Here is a 25,663-nt window from a genome sequence, read left to right as displayed (position 1 = left end):
GACTGCAAAACCCTGGTCTTCCTTTGCCAAAAATTGCAGAGATACAGTGAGTAATACAATAAGAGCTTCTCCCTCAAGAGTCCAACCATGAAAATGAGCAAGAAAGCACATAATATAGGTCATCTAACATCTTTCCCTGCCTCTAGGGGTCGAGCTCACTATCCTAGGAGCTGTTTCAACCAATTCTAAACTAAGCACTGAAAATTAGGCAATCAAAACAACTTGCCTCTATAAGCTAGGAAACCAATTCATTCATTAAATGCATGCTATTTCATGAATGAATCTTCTAGAGAAGGTAAATAAGTGTCATATCAACACGAAAATACATAAATTACATCAAAGAGGGTGAAAAATCCCATCATAAGTCAAAACTAGTAAAAGCTGGGCGCATTCTTGAGCTGTAGGTGAAAAATTGTGAAAATTGCCTGATGGGTCGCGTGCATTTCCTCGACGGGTCGCGCGCCTTTGGAGGCACTTTCAGGTGTCCAAATGAGGCAAACGTGGGCTTGTTGGAAAGGACTGGATGTCTACTTTCCAACCCAAGTGGAATTTCTGAATTTGGTGATCATTTTCCCCTCAAAAATTGCAATCTCCCAAGACTGCTTCCTGTGTGTCAAAAAGTCATTTTTTGCTTCTTTTTTGACTTTCTGGAGGCCCAAAACTTGGTGAAATTTCTTAGTAATGGCTGATCAAGTGTAACTTTCCATGAAAAATCCAGAAATGCTGAGTTTTTCCAAAATGGAGTTGCCAAACGAAAGGGTCGCGCGCGGCGCGCGACCCGTCAGGGAGGAAAACCTGTTTTTTGCCAGAAAAATAAAAAATGACCCAAAATACTCAAATTTTTTTGGAATTTGTGCTGGAGTTGAGTTATCTAGTACCATTCTCCTTCAAAGAAGCCTCAGCCAAGATGTGGAGGGGGTCGGGCCTTTTCCTTCGTTTTTGTGCTTTGGCCAGCCGTCTTTGGAGCACCTTCATTTTTGCCTTGCATACGTGCATTCGTGCCCAATAGTGATTTTTCATGTTCCTGAGCAAGTCCTTATCTTGGTTGGCCTTGGCCAGCAACCTCTCCCAATGAGCATTGACCCGGAGAAGCATAGCCTCTCGAGAGATAAAATCCTCCCATGGGATACCCTGCTGTTTTGACTGTTTGAGATGCTGTTTCAAGGGGACAAATAGCACAAGGGAAATGTTAGGGAAGGGAGATTTTGAAGGGAAATTGGGAAAAACATATGAAATAGGGAGTTAAGGGAAGGAATCATGATATATACCCCATCACATATTTATGATTTGCAAAGGCTTTATGAGAGGTAGGGTTTAGTTTGAGATTCTTGATTTTTAGGGATAGGGGTAGGGTTTAGGGCTTTTGGTATTTTTTGGTAGGGAGAATGAGTAAAATGATGAGGGAGGTGGAAATAGGATGTAGGGAAAAAGTGGGGGTGAAAAGGATAACCTTGAAAACAACAAGACAAACCCTAGCTCAACCAACACTTTGACCTTCTTGAGCAAATATGCATTGGATTCATTATTTCAAAATGATTGGCTTAAACAACATTCACATGCTTTTCAAACTTTGGTAAACAATGTATTTTCATGAGAAGAGGCCTACCTGAAACTTTGAAGCAATCCAGGGTTATTTGGTAGCTCACTGGCAAATTTCTGTGGAGAAATCCCCAACGGGTCGCGCCCGTGTAATTTTTGCATTGGCGAAGACACTCTGATGGGTCGCGCTCGCCCAACGGGTCGTGCGCTTTTGTAGGAGGCTTTTGAAGGCCTTCCCAGTGTCCGAATCGGGTGCAGGATAGCTCGTTGGAAAGGTGTTTGAGTCTACTTTCCAACCCAGCTAGAATATTTCAATTTGGAGTTCATTTGACTTGTCAAAAATCAAATCTCCCAAGACTGGTCAAAAAGTGCCAAATGAGGCTGCCTCAAGGAAGAGTGTTGTTGCAGTCAACTTTTGAATGCCTTCCTCAACCCTAAATTGAGCTCATGATAGCTCATTGGAAAGATATTTGTGTCTAGTTATCCTTTTACCCATCAAGAAAATCATTTGGCCAACCAAGCTAGGAGAAAACTTGATTTTCCCAAGGTCACTGCAGAGGTGTCTTTGATTCTCCTGAAGCAACGATATTCTTGACATTTCTCTCAAACCATGACACCTGTGAAAAAAGTGAAGGAGGTTTTTCTTATTTGGCATGTTGTGGACAAAAACCTCTCTCAGTTTCCCAAAATTCATCTTTTATTTCTCTAAAACATCTTTTGAGTGAAACTTATCCCGATGTGTGAAACAAGGAATTTTGTCGAAATGAAGCGAAATGAAGGGGATAAGGGGCTTCTAAATTCTTGGGGAAATTTTTGGAAGTGGGGAGGGATGTTAGGAAGTAGGGAAAAGTGGAATCTCAGAGATTGAGTGAGGGGAAGGGGTCCAAAAGGGTAAAACACTGGCCCAACCTAGAAAATTGCCACGTTGTAGCTAGAAACTAGGGTTTGTGCGAAAATGAGGAATTTGGGGAATATCAGTGATGGGAAGCATTTGGTAAGGTACTTTAAGGATAGGGGAAGGTGTATGAACATCTGGATACAAGTTTTGCTAATGATTTGACCATCCAAGAGAAATTGGCTTCAAAACCCTAGGGGAGGGAAATGACCTTGCCAAGGCACAACTGAAGCATGAACAAGGTGTAAAATGACTCATTAGACACTGACATGATAATGACAACCCTATGAATGATGATAGACTCAGCTGAATGATGACATGGACTACCATTTGGAAAAATTTGAAAAGAGTGAAAACGAACCCTAGACCTAATGCCTAGTGACCAAATTTTGCTTGAAGACTCACTGAAATGACGAAATTTGACCTTGACACTTCAAAATCACTTTGTAAGAGCACATTTGATCACTGGAGGAAGGATGGAAAGACTGACACTAACAATTTCAACAACTCCATTTCTTGTCACCACATACCACACAGCTTGCTTTTCTGTTCAGATCCCACCACCACGTAGCTTCCTGGTTGATAGCACACTGCCTGTGGAAAGTACACAGAGTCCATGTAGCTAGCTTGCTTTCCTGTTCACAATCGACCACCACGTAGGTTCCCCATTGACAACACACTTACGGTTGATAGCACACATAGTCCATGCTGGCAAATTACAATTGGGTGGAGGATGATGAAAATCAACGCTTGTGATTGGATTCGATGAATAGGGTTTGCCCACCCGAAGCCCACAGTGAAAGACGTCTATCGGCATAAAAATTGATGTGGAATTTTCTTATTTTTTAATTCTTCGGTCATCATGTATAGATTCTATTTGGTTATTAAAATATTTTCCACCTAATTTCATAAAAAAAGTGTTTATAGTTTTAATCCAATTGGCCATTATAGAATATTACTCCAATTGGTTCTAATCTCATGAGATATTTATATAATAAAATCCTCAAGATATTAATGAAATTTATAATAATAAAAGCACTTTCGCAATATTTTCTCCTCGCTACACCCTTCAACCATGGTCTACCATTTTTTACCAAAGTCAACCATGGTTTACTATCCTTAACCTTGGTTAACCATATTCAATCCTCAACTATTGTAATCGATATGCCAATTAACAATTGTAATTAATACTTAGCAATGGTCAACCATGGTAACCATGCTCATGTGACAACCCTTTTTATTTTTTCCCCATTTTTGTAAATATGACTGTGTAATTCTAACGTGGGAGCCATGGTTGGCTGAAGATATATCTTGTAAAGACATAAAACTATTATTTTGATGGTTGATTGAAATAGGGGATGACTTATGCATCCATTATCTAAGGGCATTATATTTCATGTCTTGAAAGACCTAGACATAAGCTTAATGTCGAATTACCATTATACGCCAACTAATCCACTCCTTGATAAAAAAATCCGTGTGACATGATTTGGGTGGTGATGGCAGAGAATAATGCCCATCCACCCTCACAAATCAAAGAGGCAAGCTGAGTGACCCCTCAAAGATGTAGGGATATGAGAGGAAGAGGGGGACAGTGGAACACTATGGAGGAGAATGAAAAACACACAATGGAGAAAAAAATGTTGTAGGAGAATCAAGGTAACCATTATTGTCTAGGCCCTAAGGGGGTCATGAAATTTCCAAAAGGAAAGAAATTCCCCTTAAATGTAAGTTATGTAAATTTGAAATAGTATGTTTTGATCTAATTACATGTGTCATGGTTCTATAAAGAATTTAGACGGTTAGAATACTAGGATATTCTAATGAGAAGATATTTTTCCCAATTGAGCATGTTTAATAGAAACAAGTGTCTAACTCAGTTGTGAGATAGTTTTAGGCATAGGGGAAAAATGTAAAAAAATAGTTGTGTGTTGGTTGGAGATATTCTGGAAAAGATAAATAAATATGTATATATATGTTTGTAGTTTGAGAAAATAAAAAAGGAGTCCAAGTAGAAAACGACCAAGTGCGAAGAGTAAAGCTCCTAAAGTTAGAGGGCTCGGAAAAGGGTCCATGTGAATTATTGTAAATATTTCCTTGTCAATTAATCAATATACATTTAAATCCCATTCATGTATATGTATGGTTTCTATTTGTAGTTATATTGTATGTGTGACTTCGCCAGTGTGGAGCTCAAGTAAAGAGCCATATCTCTGGTTTTCGAGGAATATGATGTGTTTTCCTTTCGTGCAGTGTAGCTAAAAATATGTGAAAGTGTACTGTTACTCTATAGGAGTTAAGTGTGTTTTGATTCCTTGTGTAGCGATATTGCAATAGATAATTGTAAGTTTGGTGTCATCTTAACAAGTATGCTCTAATAAACAAATTCTGCGAGCTTTGGAAATTGAACATGTTATCACAAAATCAAGCACTGAAGGCTGCCAATCAGCAAGATTCTGTGTAACTATTTCAAACCATGCTTTGGACTAAGGCTTAGCCTCCTTAGTTTAAGAGGGCTCTCTCACAGATTATGAATATTGACTAATGACAAGAAAACATGGCTAACTCTTATAAGACACGTGAAAAATATGCTGGCTGGACAACATTGAATTTATTCCCATTGGGCTTATGGAGTCTCTCATATCTCAGCAAACAAAAACACTATCTTTTCATGGAAATCAGGGCACTTTACATCTAAATGTTCAAACATAAATTTGAAACCACAGTTTGCCAAGGCATACAGGAAGTCAGAGCATGATTCATGAGTTCTGAGTGATTATGCATTAACAAAACTGTAAAAGAACCTTAAAGAAAGAATACCATCACACATTTGAACAAGAAGATCCATTGTGAATCCTGAGAAGAAAACACAGTCATTTGCATTACTGAAATTTGTTTATACATAAACCAAAACAGTCTTCTCCAAAACATCCAACCTCCATTACATCAAAGTCTGATCTATATATAGAGATACATCCTTAACCACTATGAGCTTCCTCCTCCAGCATGAGGGGAGCTCGAAGACTATTACTAATTACCCCTATCTACCAATTAACTAATTCATTAAATACATTAAGTGCTGACTGTAATTACAAAGAGTGCTAATTAAACTACATATCTAATTCTATCTTCCTCGTATCATGATCCTTCTTTGCTCTTGGACACCTGTCTCCTTTCAGTTTGGCCGAGATAACTGAGAAGCTGATGCAATGAACAAGGTTAGCATTGGATACTGAATGCGCTGATGGTTCATTGATCATAAGGATAAACCCCTGTTTTTCCGGTCCTTGTCTCCCACCATCCTTCGAAAGTTAAGCAACATGTTCCCAGCTCTTTAATACCCCAAAATTGATGAGCATCACCATATTTCAGATGTGTTGGAGGCTTCGTTGATGGACATGTGTATAAACCAAAACAATACTCCTCGTATGCCATTTCTGCCAAACCCTAACTGGTCATAAAGTACCTTTATAAAAGTTTTAACTTGAGACAAAATATTTCACCTTTACAAAAAGGCACACTTGTCATTATCTGAATGGCTAGGATAGCCTCATGTGGTCTCCCTTATGTTCCTTAGGCGTTTCCTTCAAAAATTTGCTGATCTTACCATTAAACTGTTTGTCTTCATCATAAAACAACACCTACAGCAGTTTCGTAGCGCGCTACGAAACTGCTGTTTTTGCTAAAACAGAGTATATTTGCATTAAGGCGTTCTTTGCTTGAACCTATGACTCTTTAAACTTCCTCTACAGGTGTCAGAGACTTATATGTCTTCAAAATAATGGAGCTTAAACAAAATTGACCAAAACTAAGAATGGCACCTTTTTCTTCAAATCAGTGAGCTAGTTGACCTAGCTGTATCTTTAAATCTGCAACCTCCTTCTTCAAGACTTTATTTTCAGCTCTCAGGCTCATGTTCATTTTTCTGATGAGTTTAGCTTGCTTGAGGGCTGGAACCGTCCATGTATACACATCAGCCACTGAATCTACCTGACCCACTAGGTTTTTGCTACCTTTTAACACAGCTCTTCGATAGTTGGCATACCTAACTGCAAGCTACTTAGTAACATTCTTCGCCTGGGCAACTTCATCTTTTGCTGTCCTCGCTTGGTTCTTTATGGCTATAACATTTCCTCCTTGGGTAATAATAACTTTTATGTTCTTGTCTTTATGCTTGACTGCCTCCACTGTTTTGGACAATACTTCAATTACCTCTGTTCTGGGCATCTTTACAACTTTCTCTCCTTTATGCACTTTCTCAGCTTCTCTAACTTGTTTCCTTGTAACCGGCCTTTGTGGTTTGAAAATAAACTCCTCACCAGGTTCATCAAACCTTAGTCTCTTCGAAGCTTTGGATTTCTTAGTGCTCTCCGGTGATGATTGAGTCAAATCAACATGCATGGGTTCAATATGCACCAGTTCTACCTGCTCAAACTCAATGGCTTCAAGAAAATCACTTAAGCTGGCCTTTGATATTGGACTTTCCTCAACAGCTACTGATTTTCCCTTCTCTTTGCTTAATTGACTCCTTGTTTTAACTCTTGATACTCTTTCAGACCCACTTGATCCAGGTACATCTTTCTTGTGCTTAACCTTTTCCTTTAATGATGGTTGAGGTGGCTCTCTAATAACCAAGGGCTTTACTAGTTTTTTCAACTGAGACTTGGTTTTCTTTTTATCCCTTGCCTCCTTTCTAAGCTCAGCTATTGTAGGTTCCTCCACTGATTCTTCTCTTTCTCTAACCGGCTGTGGGGTGAGGCCTGTTTTACTCTGGAAACCAGCCATATAGATGAAAGAATTCCAATCCCTGCCAATTTTCTGAAGACCATCCAGCACTAATAGTTTCACTAAACCATGGTGAAATAATGATGTCTCACAATCATCCTTCCTCAATTGGACTTTGTCACACATCTTGCTGAGACTACGAAACAAGTAAAATGGGATATCTATAGATGCTTTACCCGTAAAATGCAACAACAACTTAAAATGATAGGAATAAACCTTATTATATCTCCCCTCACAGGTTAAATACTTTTGAATACAGGTAAGCAAAAGGGCATAGTGCTCCTTAACATAATTTCTAGGCACAGCCTTGGTCAAATCTTCATTCACATAGGCCTCTTTCAAGAATTCTTTGCAGGGGTTCATATCAAATTTAAAGTTTTTAAACCACTCCTGCCCCCCTCTTGGAATCTCAGTTACATTAGCAATAGCCTCTGGAGATACTTGGAATTCTAACATAGATACTTTAGAATTTAAACCTGTAAAGTTCAAGGCAAACTCTTTTGTTACCTGAGCGTGGCCACCCTGCAGCTTTTCATAGAAATTCCAACAACCAGCATCCTTGAAAGCTTTCCTCACACCTTCATCTCTCAATGCAAGGTCCAATCCTTCAGGCTCTGTCCTCTGACATCTTCCAGACCGATGCTCCTTCCTCTCCATTCCGCTTTTGAAATTTTTCGCACAGAGAATCACCACCAGCTTCAACTCAAATGGCAAATTCAAATTTTAAGAACGCAGGCTCACTTGCAATCAGGCTCTCTTGAAAAAGAAACTCGGGCTCATTTGCAATTCAAATACCTTATCATACGAGCTGGCCACTTTATGCATCGTTAACAAACATCATAACATAACCATGCATGACAAAACCGTTTGAATGATTTTTATGTGCGTGGCTATGAATCTATTGGTGGAGTGATGGTTCATAAGTGCTTGGGAGGTACGTCAACTGACAACAACCGGACGGACACAATGACTCATCCCCAGACATGACACTTTAAGAATTTGCGCTGCAAAATGCCCGAATCCGCGATTTCGTAGCGCAGATAGTTATAAATTAGCAAAATGCGCTGCGAAATGGCTGGATACTGACGCGCTGCGAAATGGCTAAAACATAATTGCGCTGCAAAATCAACCAATTAAACTGCGCTGCGAAAATACGGAAAGGACCAGTGACATGCACAAGATAAGACATGACTTATACAATCATGATGGAGGATGACCAACGATATTTGAGAATGATTCACATTAAAATCCTTTGGAAACATGACCCCTAAGTAATAAACATAGGACAAAAACCATTTGACACCCATTTTTGACAGTAAACTTTGGACAAAAATTATATACATGTGACTGTAGTTCTAGGTGATAACAGAACAATTCTTATTAGGTTGAGGTTCAAGAACTTGAGTCCATGACGAAGCAAAGTAAGGGTCGTCATGGCCTTTCCTTCCAACTGATTGAAGGAAATCCCTTGGCTCAGGATCAAACCGTGGTAACCATCAATTTGTCTCGAGTGCGAGCATCAAGACATAGTAGCGTCATCCATTGTCTAAGGGTGTGAATGTTAACTCCAGTGCAAGTTCAATAGTCGAGTGACCTTGAAGCCGTAAGATCGAAGATGAGAGACATTGGGGTGTAGTGAGGAAAAAAACATTATACGTATCTGGAACATGAACAAATACATAGGTCTTAACAATTTGAAAGCATTGTGGTTCGTGCTAATCTTGGGTCTCAGACTACATGATATGTCTAGGCCAAATATAGAATTTGAATCCAAAAAGAAGCTGGGCTTTAAAGCAGAGTGAGCACAGGGTAAAGGATTGGACCCCCTGAGTAGCGTGGAAATGAGGAGGTAGACCCCAGAGTAAGGCCTTGAGTGATATTAGGATAAAAAATTAAAATCGTATTTCTAAACAAATTTGGTGTTGGACTTACATTAAATATTTAGGGTGTAGGGGAAGTAAGTTATAACTGGATCCATCTGGACGCCTGAATAGCATGGGACCCTATAACATCTAGTTTTATGAATTTCATTTATGAAAACGAGTGACATTAGACAACGACTAAACAATTTTTTCTTAAGAGTTAAGCCAGGTTGTAGACATAGTCATGTTACGAAGAGTGTATTAAGCGAGAGCACCGAGGGTGATAAGAATTATGTGTTATGTGCATGATGTATCATGTTCAACTAGGAAAGTGTTGAAAGTGCTAACAGAAGGTTGAGTTAGTGCTTCAACCACGGGGAGTGCTAGCATGATTCTTTTGTTATGATGAGAAAATGGATTTACAAGGACTAAAGCTCAAGTGTTCTAGCCCAGGGATCAATGGTTAGGTAAATTGTTGATTCACAAGGCATGCTAACTAAAGAAATTCTTTTGTAAGCATCTCTCCATTTTCACTCACAAAGTACAATTTACGTCTTGGCAAAATTTTAGGGGATAATATTTGCAGATGGGCTAATTTTCCATGTTTTTTCCAAAAAACAGATTCGCTAATTCCCATTTTTTCCTAGCCCAAATTTTATAAGAAAAAAAAATTACCTTAAAAATCGCCAAAAAATTATAGAGACTATATATAAAATCATTAGATGTTTGAATATTTTTACTAAAATATCACTAAGAATTTTATAGTTTTCATATTATGGATTAGTAAGATTTGCCAAAATTTCTAATATTTAAGATAAATTTCCATCCTTAAAATTTTCCTTGGACACAAACAATCACCCTCTTCATAAGCTTTGAATCACATTACACAAACAATCAATCAATGACTCCACATCAAACATTTAAAATAGGGTTCGATGAAACAACCATAACCATTTCCTAATCGTCTATAGGAGCAGGAACCAATTCAATATCCTCTTGATAAGCCAAATGAAAATATGATCCAGCATTGTAATCCAACTTTATGAATGCTTCTCGTGGCGAGTGATGCATGTTGTCGATGGCATTTAGGTCCTTATAATAATCATTTTCCACAAAATCTTGGCTCAATTTCTTGAATCCTAATTGGCAATTTCAATTGTCAAAAACTCCTAGACCTCAAAAGTGAGAAGTAGTCTTACCTCTTACTCATTTAAATGACGATCACAAAACTCCGTCCAACGTCGTATTACATTCCAGGAATCAATATGATTTAGACAACCACTATTTTCTTAACGCAGATGCTACAAATTACCGTGAGCTCAAAATTTGATCATGGTTTACAATAACATATGTTCCATGCTCAATATTAAATTTATAATAGATCTAGATCTGGGTTGTAGTTTAATACAACAACCACAGATGAAAATACTACCCATTATAAACACAATTGTAATCACATAAATAGGTACCAAATAGAAGTGAAAGATCTTTTTAATTCCATCCATTCCCTGAATTACTGGCACTATGACTGGATAGATCAGCATTCTAATGGTCACTTATCTACATTCACAAATAATTCACAAACTATAGATGCCCTTATCGCCCGTACGGGCCTACTTTCATTTCAATGGTTGCCCCACTCATGCTTGAAGATCCATAGATTCCACGTAGTCTCTTCAAAATCAATGCTAGGTCTCTGTAGAATTAATACAATATCTAAAAATTCTCCCATAATTTGGTTAATATTTGACCATAACTCCTTCAATGGTTCGGCTGGGGTGTTTTCACCTTACAATGAAATTTCCAAATCTCAACACAATTATATTATCACATGCACATCGATATTGAAGATTTACCAATGCTAGGTTTCATATAGACATGGATTCTTTAATGAGCATGCAGATAGTTAAGAAAGTCTTAAAATGCTAAAAGGCCTCTTCACATTCACGTGACAATTCAAATTTTACACCTTTCTTATGTAGAGAAGTGATGGGATGGGCTATTCTAGAAAATACTTCAATAAATATTCTATAATAACTAATAAGTCCCATGAAAAACCTCACCTCTGTTACACTTTTAGGTGATGGCAATTCTTTGATGGGCTTAATATTTTTTGGATCCACAGGTATTCCATCCTTCAAAATAATATGACCGAGGTAATGTATTTGTCTCTGATAAAATGAGAATTTACTTAGCATGTCATATAGATGATGTTCTCTGAGTACGTATAAAACTAGCTTTAAATGTCGTTCATGCTCCTCTTCAGACTTGGAATACACCAAAATATCATCCAAGAAAACTATAACAATTTTTTCTAAATAATTTTTGACGATTCCATTCATCAAACACATAAAAACTCCCAGTGCAATGTATATTCCAAAGGGCACCAATACAAACTCATAACGACCATAACAAGTTTGAAAATTTGTTTTGTTGATATCATCCTCTTTAATCCACAACTAGTGATACCCTGACCTCACGTCAAATTTGGAAAATACTTTATCTCCCTGAAGTTGATCAAATATATCATCTGTCCTTGGTAATGGATATTTATTCTTAATTATAACTTTATTCAATTGCTAAAAATATACACAAAGTCATAATGTTCCATCTTTCTTATCAAAAAAATGAACTGAAGCACCCCACAATGACACACTAGGACATATATATCCCTTCTTTAACACAACCTCTATCTACATCTACAATTCCTTTAGTTTTGGAGCAATCATTCGATAAGGTGCTTTGGGTATAAGAGAAGCTCAAGGTACCAAATCAATGGAGAAGCCTTTATCTCTTAGTGGAGGTAATCCTATAATCTCAACAAAAACATCTACAAATTCTTTTAATATTAGTTAATTTTCTAAATTTGATTGTTGATCCATATTTTCTTCTTTGAAGTGAGCTACAAGGACTTGACATCCATTACAAAAATTTCTCTTCAGTTGAATAATTGATATTTCCCTGATGTTTATCGACCTTAGTACCCCATGGAAATTCCTATATCGTCTCTCATTGTCAAGGTAAATAAAAGATTTATTATAGTAGGGCACACGTGTCACACCTTCAAATAATTTCAGTTTAGATGTTGTTTCAGTTTTAGCAAATTCTGTTTTTGATAAAGTTTTTCTATTATTGGAGCTTTTCTTTTGTTATTTTTAGCATGCATGATCTATTCTTACTAAGAGGGTGCAAATCCTTAGTCAATTATAATACTTATGCATGAGAAATTCCCATCTTAGGTAGAGGACATAGATCTCAAGGAAGAAATGCATGCTTGCATGCTCCGGTTCATCTTTTGATGGAGACACACTTACTTGGCACTCTTACCATGCAATGTATATGATGCACTAGGTGATCAGATTAGGGTTATGATTTGACAAATTCCAGCTAAATATGATTTTCCATGTATCCATATTCATTGTACTTTCTCTCCTCTTCCTATTATATAAGTGAGATGAAAGGTGTGCCATTGTGTTGGTTATCAAGGTTTTGTAATGAACTATTGTAGTGTATCTTTTGTAGTATTAAATAGAAGATAAATTCAATTTAGGATTCAAATCTATATATTTTCCATTCAAATTTTCCACAATATGTATTTGTAGAAAAACCAACTTATATCTACCTCTTTTTAATTGAAACTTTCAAGTTTTCAGCTACCTAGTATTTAGGTTATTCTTTCTAGGTGGAGAATCTGCTTACCATTGTTAATGAAAATAAAGGGATATAAATATAAAGGGGTATAAATATAAAAGGGTAGAAAAAATGTTAATGAAAAAATGGATATCTATAATATGTAGTGAAAATAGGGGCTTTTTAAATTGGGAAGGTGTATTGGATTTGTATTGGTAGAGGGGTTAAATAAATTGAATTTTACAGATATTTTCCAATATGTAGTCAAATTAAGGGTATTGTTTAGTATTCCACGAATGCATGTGCTACGTTAGAGGTTCATTCAATGAGCTCCCATGCCCAATGACATACCTTTGTATCTTGTCTTTTTCATCTTTGATGAAATCCACATACCTCAATAGCTTGTAAACTTTTGGCCATACTCCTCCATGGTCATGTTCCCCAACTTGAGCTCAAAGAATTGTTACACCTTTCTCTCATATTAGTGCTCTGATAAATATTTCCTTTGGAAATATTCCTCGAATTTCCTGCATGTAATTTTCCTTTCATCCAAATGTTTCACCTCCTTGAGTTGTTCGTGCCACAAATTGGCCTTACCTTTTAAGTGATAAAAGGAAATTTTGGCTCCCAAATTCGAGGAATAATTGTACCACTACAAATATTTCCTTATCTTTAGTAGTCAAACCTTATCTTCTTCTCCTTTCTTATGCTCCCAATTACATGTGGGAGGATTAATTTTTCTAAGATTTTCCTCTAAATTATCCATGTTTGATCATCTCTTTCACTTTTTGACTGGTGATACACTTGGGTTGTTGTCTGATTCTTAGGTAGTGTAAGCCCTCTTTCTTGACCTCCTTACTAAGTGATAATGCTACTAAGAAACACCCCTAGAATGACTTGAGCTTCTAGAACCTATTTCTCTTATTTTGGCTTCATACCCATGCACCTATCTAAAGTCAATTTTTTGGTACAACTCTCTCTGAATTTTGTTATACTTTGCAATATTTCATTTTTAATTTGTTGTTACTCCTTCACTAGCCTCTCATTGTCATCCTTGACGTTGAGTACCTCAATTTTGAGGCTTCTCATGGCCTCTTCTAAATATCTATTCTTAGGCCTATCCACTCCACGCCCATTTGACTCTATCCCAACATTTATCATGTTGACATTCACAAACCTCACCTCTTCCTCACTATAAAAAGGAATGGGTTAAACCCCATAATAACAACCTTAATCATCACTCTACATAGCCCCTAATGTAAAATAAAAGGAGATGAAAACCCAAAAGGAATACCAACATAACAATTAACCACCACTTGAAGGCTAAAGCTCATGGTGATTTATGCATAAGATGAAAAATAAATAAACAAAATCATAATTTATAAAAAACAAAAAGTGGTAAGATAAGATAAAACTAAATGTGCTCGCAGAAGCAAAATCAAATAGGAGATGCAATCATCAAGAAGTGGAAGATAGATGGATTTGATGTCATGACATCTAGAAGACCACATCTCCCTCATATCCAAAGTAATCAGTTAGAAACTATCTAATACTAAAACATAGTGTTTCTAATACTCAACCATAGTCTATATGATAAAAGAGAATTTGCAACATTTACAATCATTAGAAGATCATTCTATAATACACCAAAAAGTAGAAAATGTTAAACATGTATGTCAAACTATCAAGTGGCTTTGTTGTTCAAGGAATGGCTTGCTTCTAATATTGATATCATTTTTGTGACCCTTTAAGCTAGAAGAGAAACATTTTAAGCTATGTCACATAAGCTTCCAAAGTACAAGAATAAGGTGGACGTCGGAACGGTTGACCATAATAGCTAGAAGATCCCCCCAAATTTCCATGAAATCACATGTTGGGAATGGAAAAAATGTATTTAAAAAATATGAAAATACATATTTAAAAGAAAAAACCCAAAAACTAGAAGACAGATGGATTTGATGTTATGACATCTAGAAGATCGGGCCTCCCTCAAAATGGATGTTCTCCATTAGAAACTAGCTAACACTCAACCATAGTGTTGCTAATAATGAAACATAGTCTAGAAGGTAAAAGAGAATTTAAAACATTTACTATCATTAGAAGATCATTACATAATACACCAAAAAGTAGATAATGTTTAACATGCTTGTCAAACTATCAAGTGGCTCAATTGTTGAAGGAATGGGTTGCTTTTGATCTTGACATCCTTTTTGTGACCCTTTTTGCTAAAAGTGAGCATTTTAAGTTATTTCACATGAGCTTCCCAATTATAGGAATAAGGTGGACATGCAAATGGTTGACCAAAATGTCTAGAAGTCACCCCAAAATTTCCATGAAATCACAAGTTGGGAATCGCAAAAATGTATGCTAAAAAAATGAAAATACATATTAAAAAAAATTCCAAAAACTATAGAAAATTAGCTATGAAATTGAAATTTTAAAAACTTAGACATGAGGCCTACATCATACAATTATACGTGGTTAACTATTTAGGGTTGTGGACTAGATTTTGAGAGAGGAACAAATGGAGTCTATCATGGCACATCTAAAAGCCATCTTTATGAAGCATAAGGGGGAATATACCAAGTACTACATTGAGCACTTCTTGATAATTCTCAACTAGGGTAGTAAGAAATTGATTGCCAACATTGATATGTGCAAACTCATTGTTGTCTTAAACATTTCCCGTCAACCAATGAGGAATTGTTATAATGTTGAAAAAAAGAGATTTACACTTGAGGTTTATGGGAAAATAGGAGTTATGTTGAAGGGGTGCAATATCCTCCCAAAAACATTCCATTTAAGCTTGATGCATAGGATATGTTGCAAATCAAGGACAAGACTTTCATTTTTATACTTATAGTTAGAATTTTTGTGAATCCTCATGCCAACCTTAATCTTAGTGATCTAGCTCCTCACGTTTCAACCCCCAATGCTATTTTTGCTACTACAGTGATACAAAAGAGGTTTATGAAGCCCAGAAGAGGACGAGGTGAGGATAGAATTAAGCAAACAACAAGTCCATGTCAAAGAAAGGATTGGAAGGAGCACAATCAGTGTCTAATGTTTGGCCCTCACATGAAATGGTCACCTATAACAAGTTGAAAATTGTCTATCTGCTAAATAAGTGTTTGATAAGATTCCAACTCAACAAGAACATTTTCAAGTCATGATCAAATCGCTCTCAGGGAAGACCCTTAAGATGTGTGTACATGCTAAATCTAGAGTAGAGGATGTAGATTCTAGTAGATCAACCATGACCTCTAATTGAAAGGAAACAAGTCAAGGATGAGGCTCTACTATCAGCCTATAGTATATGCAAGATTCAACTCTGTTTCTAACTTTACGCATGTATGGAGGAGTGGTGAGAAAAGGTGCATCTTCATCCTCCAAACCCTCTTTTAAAGGTGTGGTATGGAACAAATCACCAACTCCATCTACAGGGTTATCTGGCATGCCCACTACATAAATTTTGGATAAATCAAAAGAGGTGACATGGGTAGAGGTCTGAAACAATATAGGTCACAATACTCCACTTAATATTTAGATCATGAGAGATCATATGAAAATTTAATAGCCAATCCTTTAGATTTGAACTAGTATGTTCTTGTAGTTTATTTATTGTTCTGTTTTGTAATCATTTTAATCATCAAAAAATGTTTGAAGAAGGTCCCTAGTATTGGGGAAGTGTGGGACTTTATCCATGGTTTCCATATTTTGACCCTAACAATCTATAAGTCAATAGAATGCCCAATTTGGGTTCTCCTCCCAAATTTCCATTAAGTTTAAGCCATTTGTCAGTTCTTGAGGATATTATTTATACTTTGGGTAGCTACATGAAAATATATGCTGAAAAAGTTGCATTGGGATTGTTCACTTATGTTCAGATTTGTGTTGATAAATACCTCAGTAAGGGTATTTCGGAAAATAATTCTTAAGAGAGAAAATTTTATATGGACAAGGTTTTGGATTATGAGAATACAGTTTTCCAGCATCAAATATGTGATTAAATAGGACATCTAAGGATACTTGTCCCCATGTCCAAGTCCATCCTCCATGAAAAAAGGGCCCAAACCAAAACCAAAAAGATTGGATTTTGAAAATTTCATAAGGAATTGAAGCCCAACGATGAAGGTGATCATGATGAAGAATTTGAGAAAACAAAAGATTCAAAAAAATTCAATCATGCCTGTTGAGAAGTGTTTAATGAGGAAAAACAATTCCATGTGCAGGCTAGAGAGGAAGACCAAAATACAAATATTTCTCCTTGTGGGATGGAAGTAGTTAAGGATCTTGCATCAAAAGTAATGAAGATATCTCATGAATTTGATAAGTTTTCCTCCTTCAAGGAGCATGTATCTTCAATGAATTGTGGAAATCCAGTTTTTGAATTACAAATTGTCCCCATGGAACCACTTCAAGGCGGTGGGGTGAGGTCAAGAAGAAAAAATGGATGAAGCACAAGATTGAGGATTTATTGCATCCTTTTCTTTTTTCCAAGATTTCTTTTGTTTTTGTTTTGTCTTAAATTAACTACTAGGTAGTCCATGCTCATCTATTTTTATGTTAACCTATTAAATGTAGGGATTTGAATATTCCCTAATATAATGAACTGCTCTTGTAATATCTGTAGAATGTAACCTACTTTCTTTGTTACGAATTAGAAATTACAATTTTTTCCATAAGTAAAATAAAAAGAAAAAAAATCATAAAATTACACACTAATACCATTTGTGATTTTATAAACAATATGAATAAAATTAAATTAAATTAAGAGTTTCTCAAATGGTAATATTTTTGATTAATTGTAGAACTGGGTAGTTTCTAGTTACATAATCCAAAATGGAAAAATGCACAAAACAATATTAAAGTACTAGTCTATAGTTTCTAGTGGAAAAATGCCTAAAAAATAATGAAGTATTTGTATGTAGTTTTTAGTGGAAAATGCCTAAAAAAATAATGAAGTATGAGTATGTAGTTTTTAGTGGAAAAATGTAGAAATATCTCAAAATTTGTAGTTGCTAATGAAATTAAACTGAAATCAATAGACACGAATTTCTTCTACTAAATTTTGTGGAAGGAAAACTAACAATAGAAACACATGCAATCATGCAATCACAATGAACACAATTTTTACTAGGGAACCGATCTGGGAAGAAACCCCTCTCTTTGTATTATATCAGATGAAAACAATGATTAATTACAATGACTACTTCAATTCTTGAAGCTCAATCTGCATTGTAATTATAATCTCCTCCTAAGTCTTCTCTACCCAATACTTACCCAAAATAGGCCTCTTGCTTCCTCCTATTACCTTGCGTAATTCTTGCTCCTAAAGAATAGGGAAGCTCCTATTTCGTTGCACAATTCCTGAGGAAATTAGCTCACCTACTACATGCAAACATTGTACACTCACTAGTATATAATAATGATTACATTATGCCTTTTCTCTCTAACTTCACTAGGAAATTCGAATTGCATGCATGACTAGGGCTATTTTTAGTAAATAGACTAGTTAACTGAGAGTTAGTTGAGTTTACAAAAGTTACAACTACTCAAATGAACTCATACTACTCTATTCTATACTAGAGCTTAGATAATTGAATTTGACTAAAGATAATACCTCGAGATAGCTATATCTTAGCCACCAAATTGTACACAACTCTACTTCTAGCCCATAAAATCAAATTGACTAACTTAACTGAGTGATTTGGCCATGTCACTCCTACTAACTTCCTGAAAACTCATCTTGCTAAAGTGGAAATTCAAATTTCTTCATTTGACTAAGGCACAAGTCAAATGAAGCCTTTTATTGCTACAATTTAACACTCCCTCTTAGCAAGAAATTCTTTCTAAAAAACCCTAATCCTGCTCCCGTGGCACTTGAAATTGTAACTTGACAAAACCTTTGCCAAGATGTATGCATCCTACTCCTCTATATGAATGTATTGTAACATAACAATCCTCCTCTACACATAATCCCTCAGGTGATGATACATGCTGTTTATATGCTTAGACCTATCATGAAACACTATATTTTCATAGAGTTTTATAGAACTCTGATTGTCACAGTGGATCATTGTAGGTTCCATCCCCTAACTGAAGAGACCAACCAGGATCTTCCTCATTGTTATGAAACCAGCTCACAAAAAGATAGAAAAGAGAGATCCACGACTTAGAATTCAGCCTCTTCGAGGGGGCAACCTCCTTTACATTACATAAATGAACAATTCTTGGATGATACAAATGAAAATACCTCCTTTCTATATATAGGAGTCTAAGTGGTCCCAATACAATAATCAAAGCCTACATAACAATAATATTGTAGGGCACAAAAATAACAATAGAGGGATTCTATGTGGCACAATAGTAACAATATGGGCACTACATGGGTACATCAATATAAATAAGGGGTATAACTACAATAGTAATGGGGTAATCACTAGTATTATAGGGACCCAACATGCCCCTCTCCTTCAAAAAAGTGTTGTCCTCAACGCTTGAGTAGTTCTGGATACTTCTGCATAAAATTCTCATCCTCCCATGTGGAATCTTCAGCGGATAAGTTCTTCCACTTGATAAGATACTCTGAAATTGATCGATTTCGTAGCTGTCGAGTTCTTGTTTCTATGACTGCTTCCGGTTCCAATATAATTTTTCCTTCCTCGTCAAGTTCTGGCAATATTGTTTGAACTGGGAGCTTGTCGCCTATAACCTTCTTTAAACATGAAACATGGAAAACTGGGTGCAATCGAGAAGCTGCAGGAAGCTCCAATTTGTATGCCATAGTACCAATCTTTTGCAACACCTTGTACGGACCATAATACTTTGGTGATAATTTATTATCCTTCTTAGCTTGCTTGAGGGACATTTGCTTATATGGTTGTAGCCGTAGGAATACCCAATCACCTACATCAAAACTTCTTTCACTGCGATGTTGATCTGCCTGTTGTTTCATTCTATTTTGTGCCAACACGAGGTTATCCTTTAAGAGTTGGAGGACTTGTTGTTGATGTTCGATGTGATGTTCCACTGCCTGAACCTTAGAATTTTCTCTTAAATATGATGTGATGGATGGTGGTTGATACCCATAAAGTGCCATAAATGGGGTCATTTTTGTTGCTGTATGAAAGGAAGTGTTATACCACCATTCAGCCAGAGGCAACCATTTGACCCATTGTGTCTGTTTATCAGATACAAAGCAACGAAGATATCCTTCCAAACATTTGTTTACTATCTCAGTTTGCCCATCAGATTGAGGATGATAAGATGAGCTATGAGCTAACTGAGTACCAAGACAAGAAAATAATTCTGTCCAAAAATTTCCAGTGAAAATGGGATCTCTGTCACTTACAATAATCTTTGGGTTTCCATGTAGCTTTTGAATTGTTTCCATAAATGCAGTAGAAACTGTACTGGCTTTAAATGGATGTGATAATGCACAAAAGTGTGCATACTTGGTAAGTCTGTCAACTACCACCATGATGACACTCTTTCCCTCAGACTTGGGTAAACCTGTGATAAAATCCATTGAAACCTCCTCCCAACGTTGGCTTGGAATGGATAAAGGTTGTAATAGACCCGGTGTCTTAATTGTTTCAACTTTATTTTGCTGGCAAACCAAACATTCTGCCACAAACTTTTGAATATCTGATTTAAGGCCATCCCAAAAAAATTCCTTCTTAACCCTGTGGTAAGTTTTTAAAAATCCTGAGTGCCCTCCTAAGGGAGAAGTGTGCAATTCCATAAGAATCTTTTGTTTTAGCTGGGAATTCTTACAGAGGTATAAGCGATCTTTGTACCATAACGAATCATTTTTCCAGCTAAATGTATCAGACGTACTGGAATCTTGTTGTAGCTTTCGAATAAGTGCCCACACTTCTTCGTCATTCTTCCATTCCTCCCTTGCTTCATTTATCCAATCTGGTTGGATAATAGAAATGGCGCACAACAATGCTTCCACATCCTCATCCTTTCTTGAGAGTGCATCTGCCACCACATTTTGCTTCCCTTTTTTGTAGATGATTTCAAAGTCATAACCCAACATCTTTGTGACCCACTTTTGTTGCTCTTCAGAGGATAATCTTTGTTCTAAAAAGTATTTAAGGCTATCATGATCCGTTTTTACCTTGAAGTGTCTTCCCATTAGGTAGGGTCGCCATTTCTTAAGTGCATGGAGTATTGCCAACATTTCCTTCTCATAAATAGCTTTTCTTAAAAACTTTCCCTTGATTGGACGACTTTCAAAAGCAATGGGTCTTTCATCTTGCATTAGAACAGCACCAATTCCATTTCCTGAAGCATCACATTCCACAATAAAGGTTTTTGTGAAGTCCGGTGTAGCTAAGACCGGTGCTTGGCACATTGCCTCTTTAAGATGTTCAAAGGCCTTTGTTGCTTCCGGAGTCCATGAAAATGCATCTTTCTTCAATAATGTTGTTAGAGGTGCTGCTATTCTCCCATAATTCTTAACAAACTTGCGATAATACCCTGTCAACCCAAGAAATCCTCGCAGATGCTTTATGGATGTGGGGATTTTCCATTCCTTAATGGCTTTAATTTTGCTAGGGTCTACCTTAACTCCTTCATGAGATACAATATGACCCAAATATTCCACCTCCTGGACTCCAAAGAAACATTTGGATCTTTTTGCATATAATTGTTTCTCCTCCAATAGTTGTAGCACCCTGTCAACATGTTCAACATGATCCTTCCAAGACTTGCTGTAGATTAGTATATCATCAAAAAATACTAACACAAATTTTCTAAGGAATGGTTTGAAAATTGAATTCATCAAACCTTGAAATGTTGAAGGTGCATTGGTAAGGCCAAAAGGCATGACCAAAAATTCATAATGACCCTCATGAGTTCTAAATGCCGTTTTCGGAATGTCTTCAATCTTCATTCTGATTTGATGATATCCTGAACGAAGATCCAACTTGGTGAAGTAAATTGATCCATGCAATTCATCCAGTAATTCATCAATGACAGGAATGGGGAACTTATCTTTAATAGTGAGCTTGTTGAGCTCCCTATAATCCGGACACATGCGCCATGATCCATCCTTCTTGTGCACCAATACTACTGGAGCAGAGAAAGAACTTTGACTCGGTTGAATTATACCAGCCTCTAGCATTTCTGCAACCATACGTTCAATTTCACTTTTTTGGACATAGGGATATCTGTACGGCCTGATGTTTGGAGGAACACTTCCTGGAATCAGATGAATAGCATGATCATGATCACGCATAGGTGGGAGACCTTTGGGAGTCTCAAATACCTTGGAATGATTGTCCAGGACTTTTTGGAGATCTGGAGAAATAGATGATTCCAATGTGGAAACATCTAGCGAACATAATTGTGCAATTACACCTCTTTGCTCCTTTTTTAGAAGCTTTGTCATACCATTAGAGCTGATTATCTTTCCTGGTTTCCCTGCAATACCCCTTAATTCAACTTCCTTTCCTTCCACAGAAAATTTCATGAAAAGTTCTTGAAAATTAAAAGCTATTGTACCCAAGGATTGTAGCCATTGGACTCCTAGTACAACATCAACACCTCCCATTGGAATGGAAAGCATTGGGCTAGTCAATACATATTCTCCCATGGATAGCTTGATATTATGGCACTTTCCAGAGCAATTTATTGTTCCTCCATTTGCAATCATCACTTGACACTCTGGTGCTGGATATAGGAAGCAATTCAATTCTTTTGCTACCCTACAATGAATAAAATTGTGGGTGCTTCCTGAATCAATCAACACTATTACCTTTTTCTTCTTGATTTGTCCTTCTATCTTGATGGTTTGAGGAGTGGTAATTCCCGCCAATGCATTACAAGATATGGTCGGATTTATTTGTTCTTCATCTAGGCTTTGTTCCTGGAATATATCCTCTTCTTTTGACCTTTCTTGCTCCTTTTCTTCTTCCTCTTCACAATCTATGTAGAATAATTTCTTCTCAGCACACTTATGACCTTTTGTGTATTTGCTATCACAATTGTAACAAAGCCCTTTTGCTCTTTTTTCTTCCAATTGTTGTGGTGTCAACCTTGTAGGTTGTGGAAGACTATGGGCAACAACACTTCCATCTTTATAGTTGTGAATGGTATGCTTCCTAGTTGCCATAATTTTGCTTTCCATTTTTCTTGCTAACCTGAATGCCTTCTCTAATGAATCAGGTTCCCAAAGGCGCACATCATGTTGGATATTATCCTTTAAAGACCCTATGAACACATCAATCCTATGCTCCTCTGGAATATCTTTTACCCTTATGTTCAATTTTTGGAACTCCTCAATGTGCTCCATTATTGAACCCTTTTGTTTGAGACTTATCAATTGGCTAAAAAAAGTGTTGCTTTTTGTATCCTCATAATGTGCTATCAATTCTTCCGTAAAAATTGCCCAAGTGATAAATTGTTTACGAGAACAAAGCCATTGATACCATACAAACTGATTTGGTTCCAAATATAAAGTTGCCATACGTACCTTTTGTGTGTTTTGCACATTATTGAGATCGAAGAATTGCTCCATCTGTAATATCCATGTGGCGGGATCCTTGCCATCAAACTTCCTCATATCGATTTTTGGAACATGGTGAGTCTTCGATCCAACATTAGAGTCTATGGAATCATGATTAACATTTCTTTTGTTCTCATCATGAGTTTCCTTTACTACCTTTTCACCATTAGTGACCCTTTCTTGTAGCAACTTCTTCAATTCATCCATCTTATCATCCATGCCATCAAATTTAGCGTCAATCTTAGCTTCCATGCCATCCATCTTAGCTTCCATGCCCTTTATCTTAGATTCCATGCCATTTACCTTAGATTCCACGCCATTTATCTTAGATTCCACGCCACTTATCTTAGCTTCTGTTAGCTTTTGTGAGCGTGACATTTGTTGCACTTGTTCTTGTAATTTTGATATATCATGTAGCATTTCTTCCTCTTCTTCATGAGTCATGCTAGAGCTTTCAGGTTCCTTACTAGGTGTTTGCATTTTCTTTCCTCGAGGCATCAGTTACCGATAATAATGCTTTACTATGCCCTTTGAATTCCGTTAAACCAAGCTTACACAAAAATTTAAAAAAAAAACTACACACCTTTTTTCACTTTATAGAAGCCTGATATTGAATCTGATGTATCTCTGTAATTTCAGATCATCCAGTTCTAAAATTGCTATCTGTAGTAGCCTTCTGCGTCCTCTTTCCAATGCCACAAGTCTGAGCCAAATTGGATTCTCCAAGGAAGAGTTATGTGAAATCTCCCACAGTGACTTGCTTTTAGACTGGTTCAGTAGAGTGAACTTGTACGACGTGCCACGAGTCACTGTTTCAACCTTTGAATCTGAAACTCACCCACAAGAAACTAAAGTCCGTCCTCTTTATGTTCCTTTTTACGAAATTTCAATCTGATCCTCAGAGAGAGAGTTATGACGATTTTCCCCAGGTAATGTAATTGAGGGGTCTGAAAAAAGACCAACTTCCTCAGATCATATCTCCGAAAATATCACGAGAAAAGTTCTGAAATTTGGACCCAAGGTTCAGCACCAATTCTTCTCAAATGGGTTTTTTTTTGCGACTTCTGAAACGTCACAGAAAAAAAGTTATAGCGAAAATGCCACGATGACCTGTTTGGAGCAGCGAAACCCTAGAATCCAAAGCTCTGATACCAAATGTTATGAAACCAGCTCACAAAAAGATAGAAAAGAGAGATCCACGACTTAGAATTCAGCCTCTTCGAGGGGGCAACCTCCTTTACATTACATAAATGAACAATTCTTGGATGATACAAATGAAAATACCTCCTTTCTATATATAGGAGTCTAAGTGGTCCCAATACAATCAAAGCCTACATAACAATAATATTGTAGGGCACAACAATAACAATAGTGGGCTTCTATGTGGCACAATAGTAACAATATGGGCACTACATGGGTACATCAATATAAATAAGGGGTATAACTACAATAGTAATGGGGTAATCACTAGTATTATAGGGACCCAACACTCATCCAAATAACCTTGCATGTTGCTGGACTAGAAATCATATACTCGGACTCTATTGAGTTGAGCACTACAAATATATGTGTCCTGTTGTACCAAGAAAATGTTGTTGACCCAACACTATAGACTTCTCCCAATGTGCTCTTCATATCTGAGGGACTCCCTGCTAGTCTGCATCTATGAAGCCTTCAAGTTTCACTCCATCAGTTTGCTTATACCATAAACCAAATTCTCTTGTGCCTTTGAGTTATCTTAGAACATTATTTTCTACTTTCTAGTGAAGCTTTGTAGGATCCACCATGAACTGACTAAGTTGGTTCACTGCAAAAAAAATATCGGGCCTTGTGTTCACCAAGTGCATCAAGGACCCCAAATTTTTTTTGGAGATAGTTCCATCTACTACCTCACCTGTAGAAGCATTATTCTTCCTCCATATAGTACCAATAGGAGCGTCCATGGGTTTGCTATCCTACATGTCGAATCTGTAAAGGAATTCATAGGTGTACTTCCCCTATCCAAAAAATATCTCTCCATCTCCATGCCACACATCCAATCTAAGGAATTGGTGAATAAAACTCATATCCTGCATCTCAAACTCTCTTGCAATGTCCAACTAACAACACTGGATCAAACTATAATCTCCTCTGAGTATCAAACCATCCACATAAATAACTAAGATGAGTAGAAAACCATCTACCCTAATGTAGTAGAGATTGGATTCTACTTCACTCTTAGTGATTCCCAATCCACTGAGATAAGAATCTATGCAAGTTTACCAAGCATGAGGTTCCTACTTGAGACCATATAGGCCTCTCTTGAGCCTACACACATGTGTCTCCCTACTAACTTCCTGAAAACTCATCTCGCTAAAGGGGAAATTCAAATTTTTTTATTTGACTAAGGCGCAAGTCAAATGAAGCCTTTTATTGCTACAATTTAACACTCCA

This window comes from Pinus tabuliformis, chromosome X (genome assembly GCF_031772625.1).
Source record: "Pinus tabuliformis cultivar Carrire ecotype Pingquan chromosome X, CPIR1, whole genome shotgun sequence".
In the NCBI taxonomy this organism is placed as follows: Eukaryota; Viridiplantae; Streptophyta; class Pinopsida; order Pinales; family Pinaceae; genus Pinus; species Pinus tabuliformis.
The sequence above is the reverse complement of the archived record's forward strand: the minus strand, read 5'-3'. Positions refer to the sequence as shown.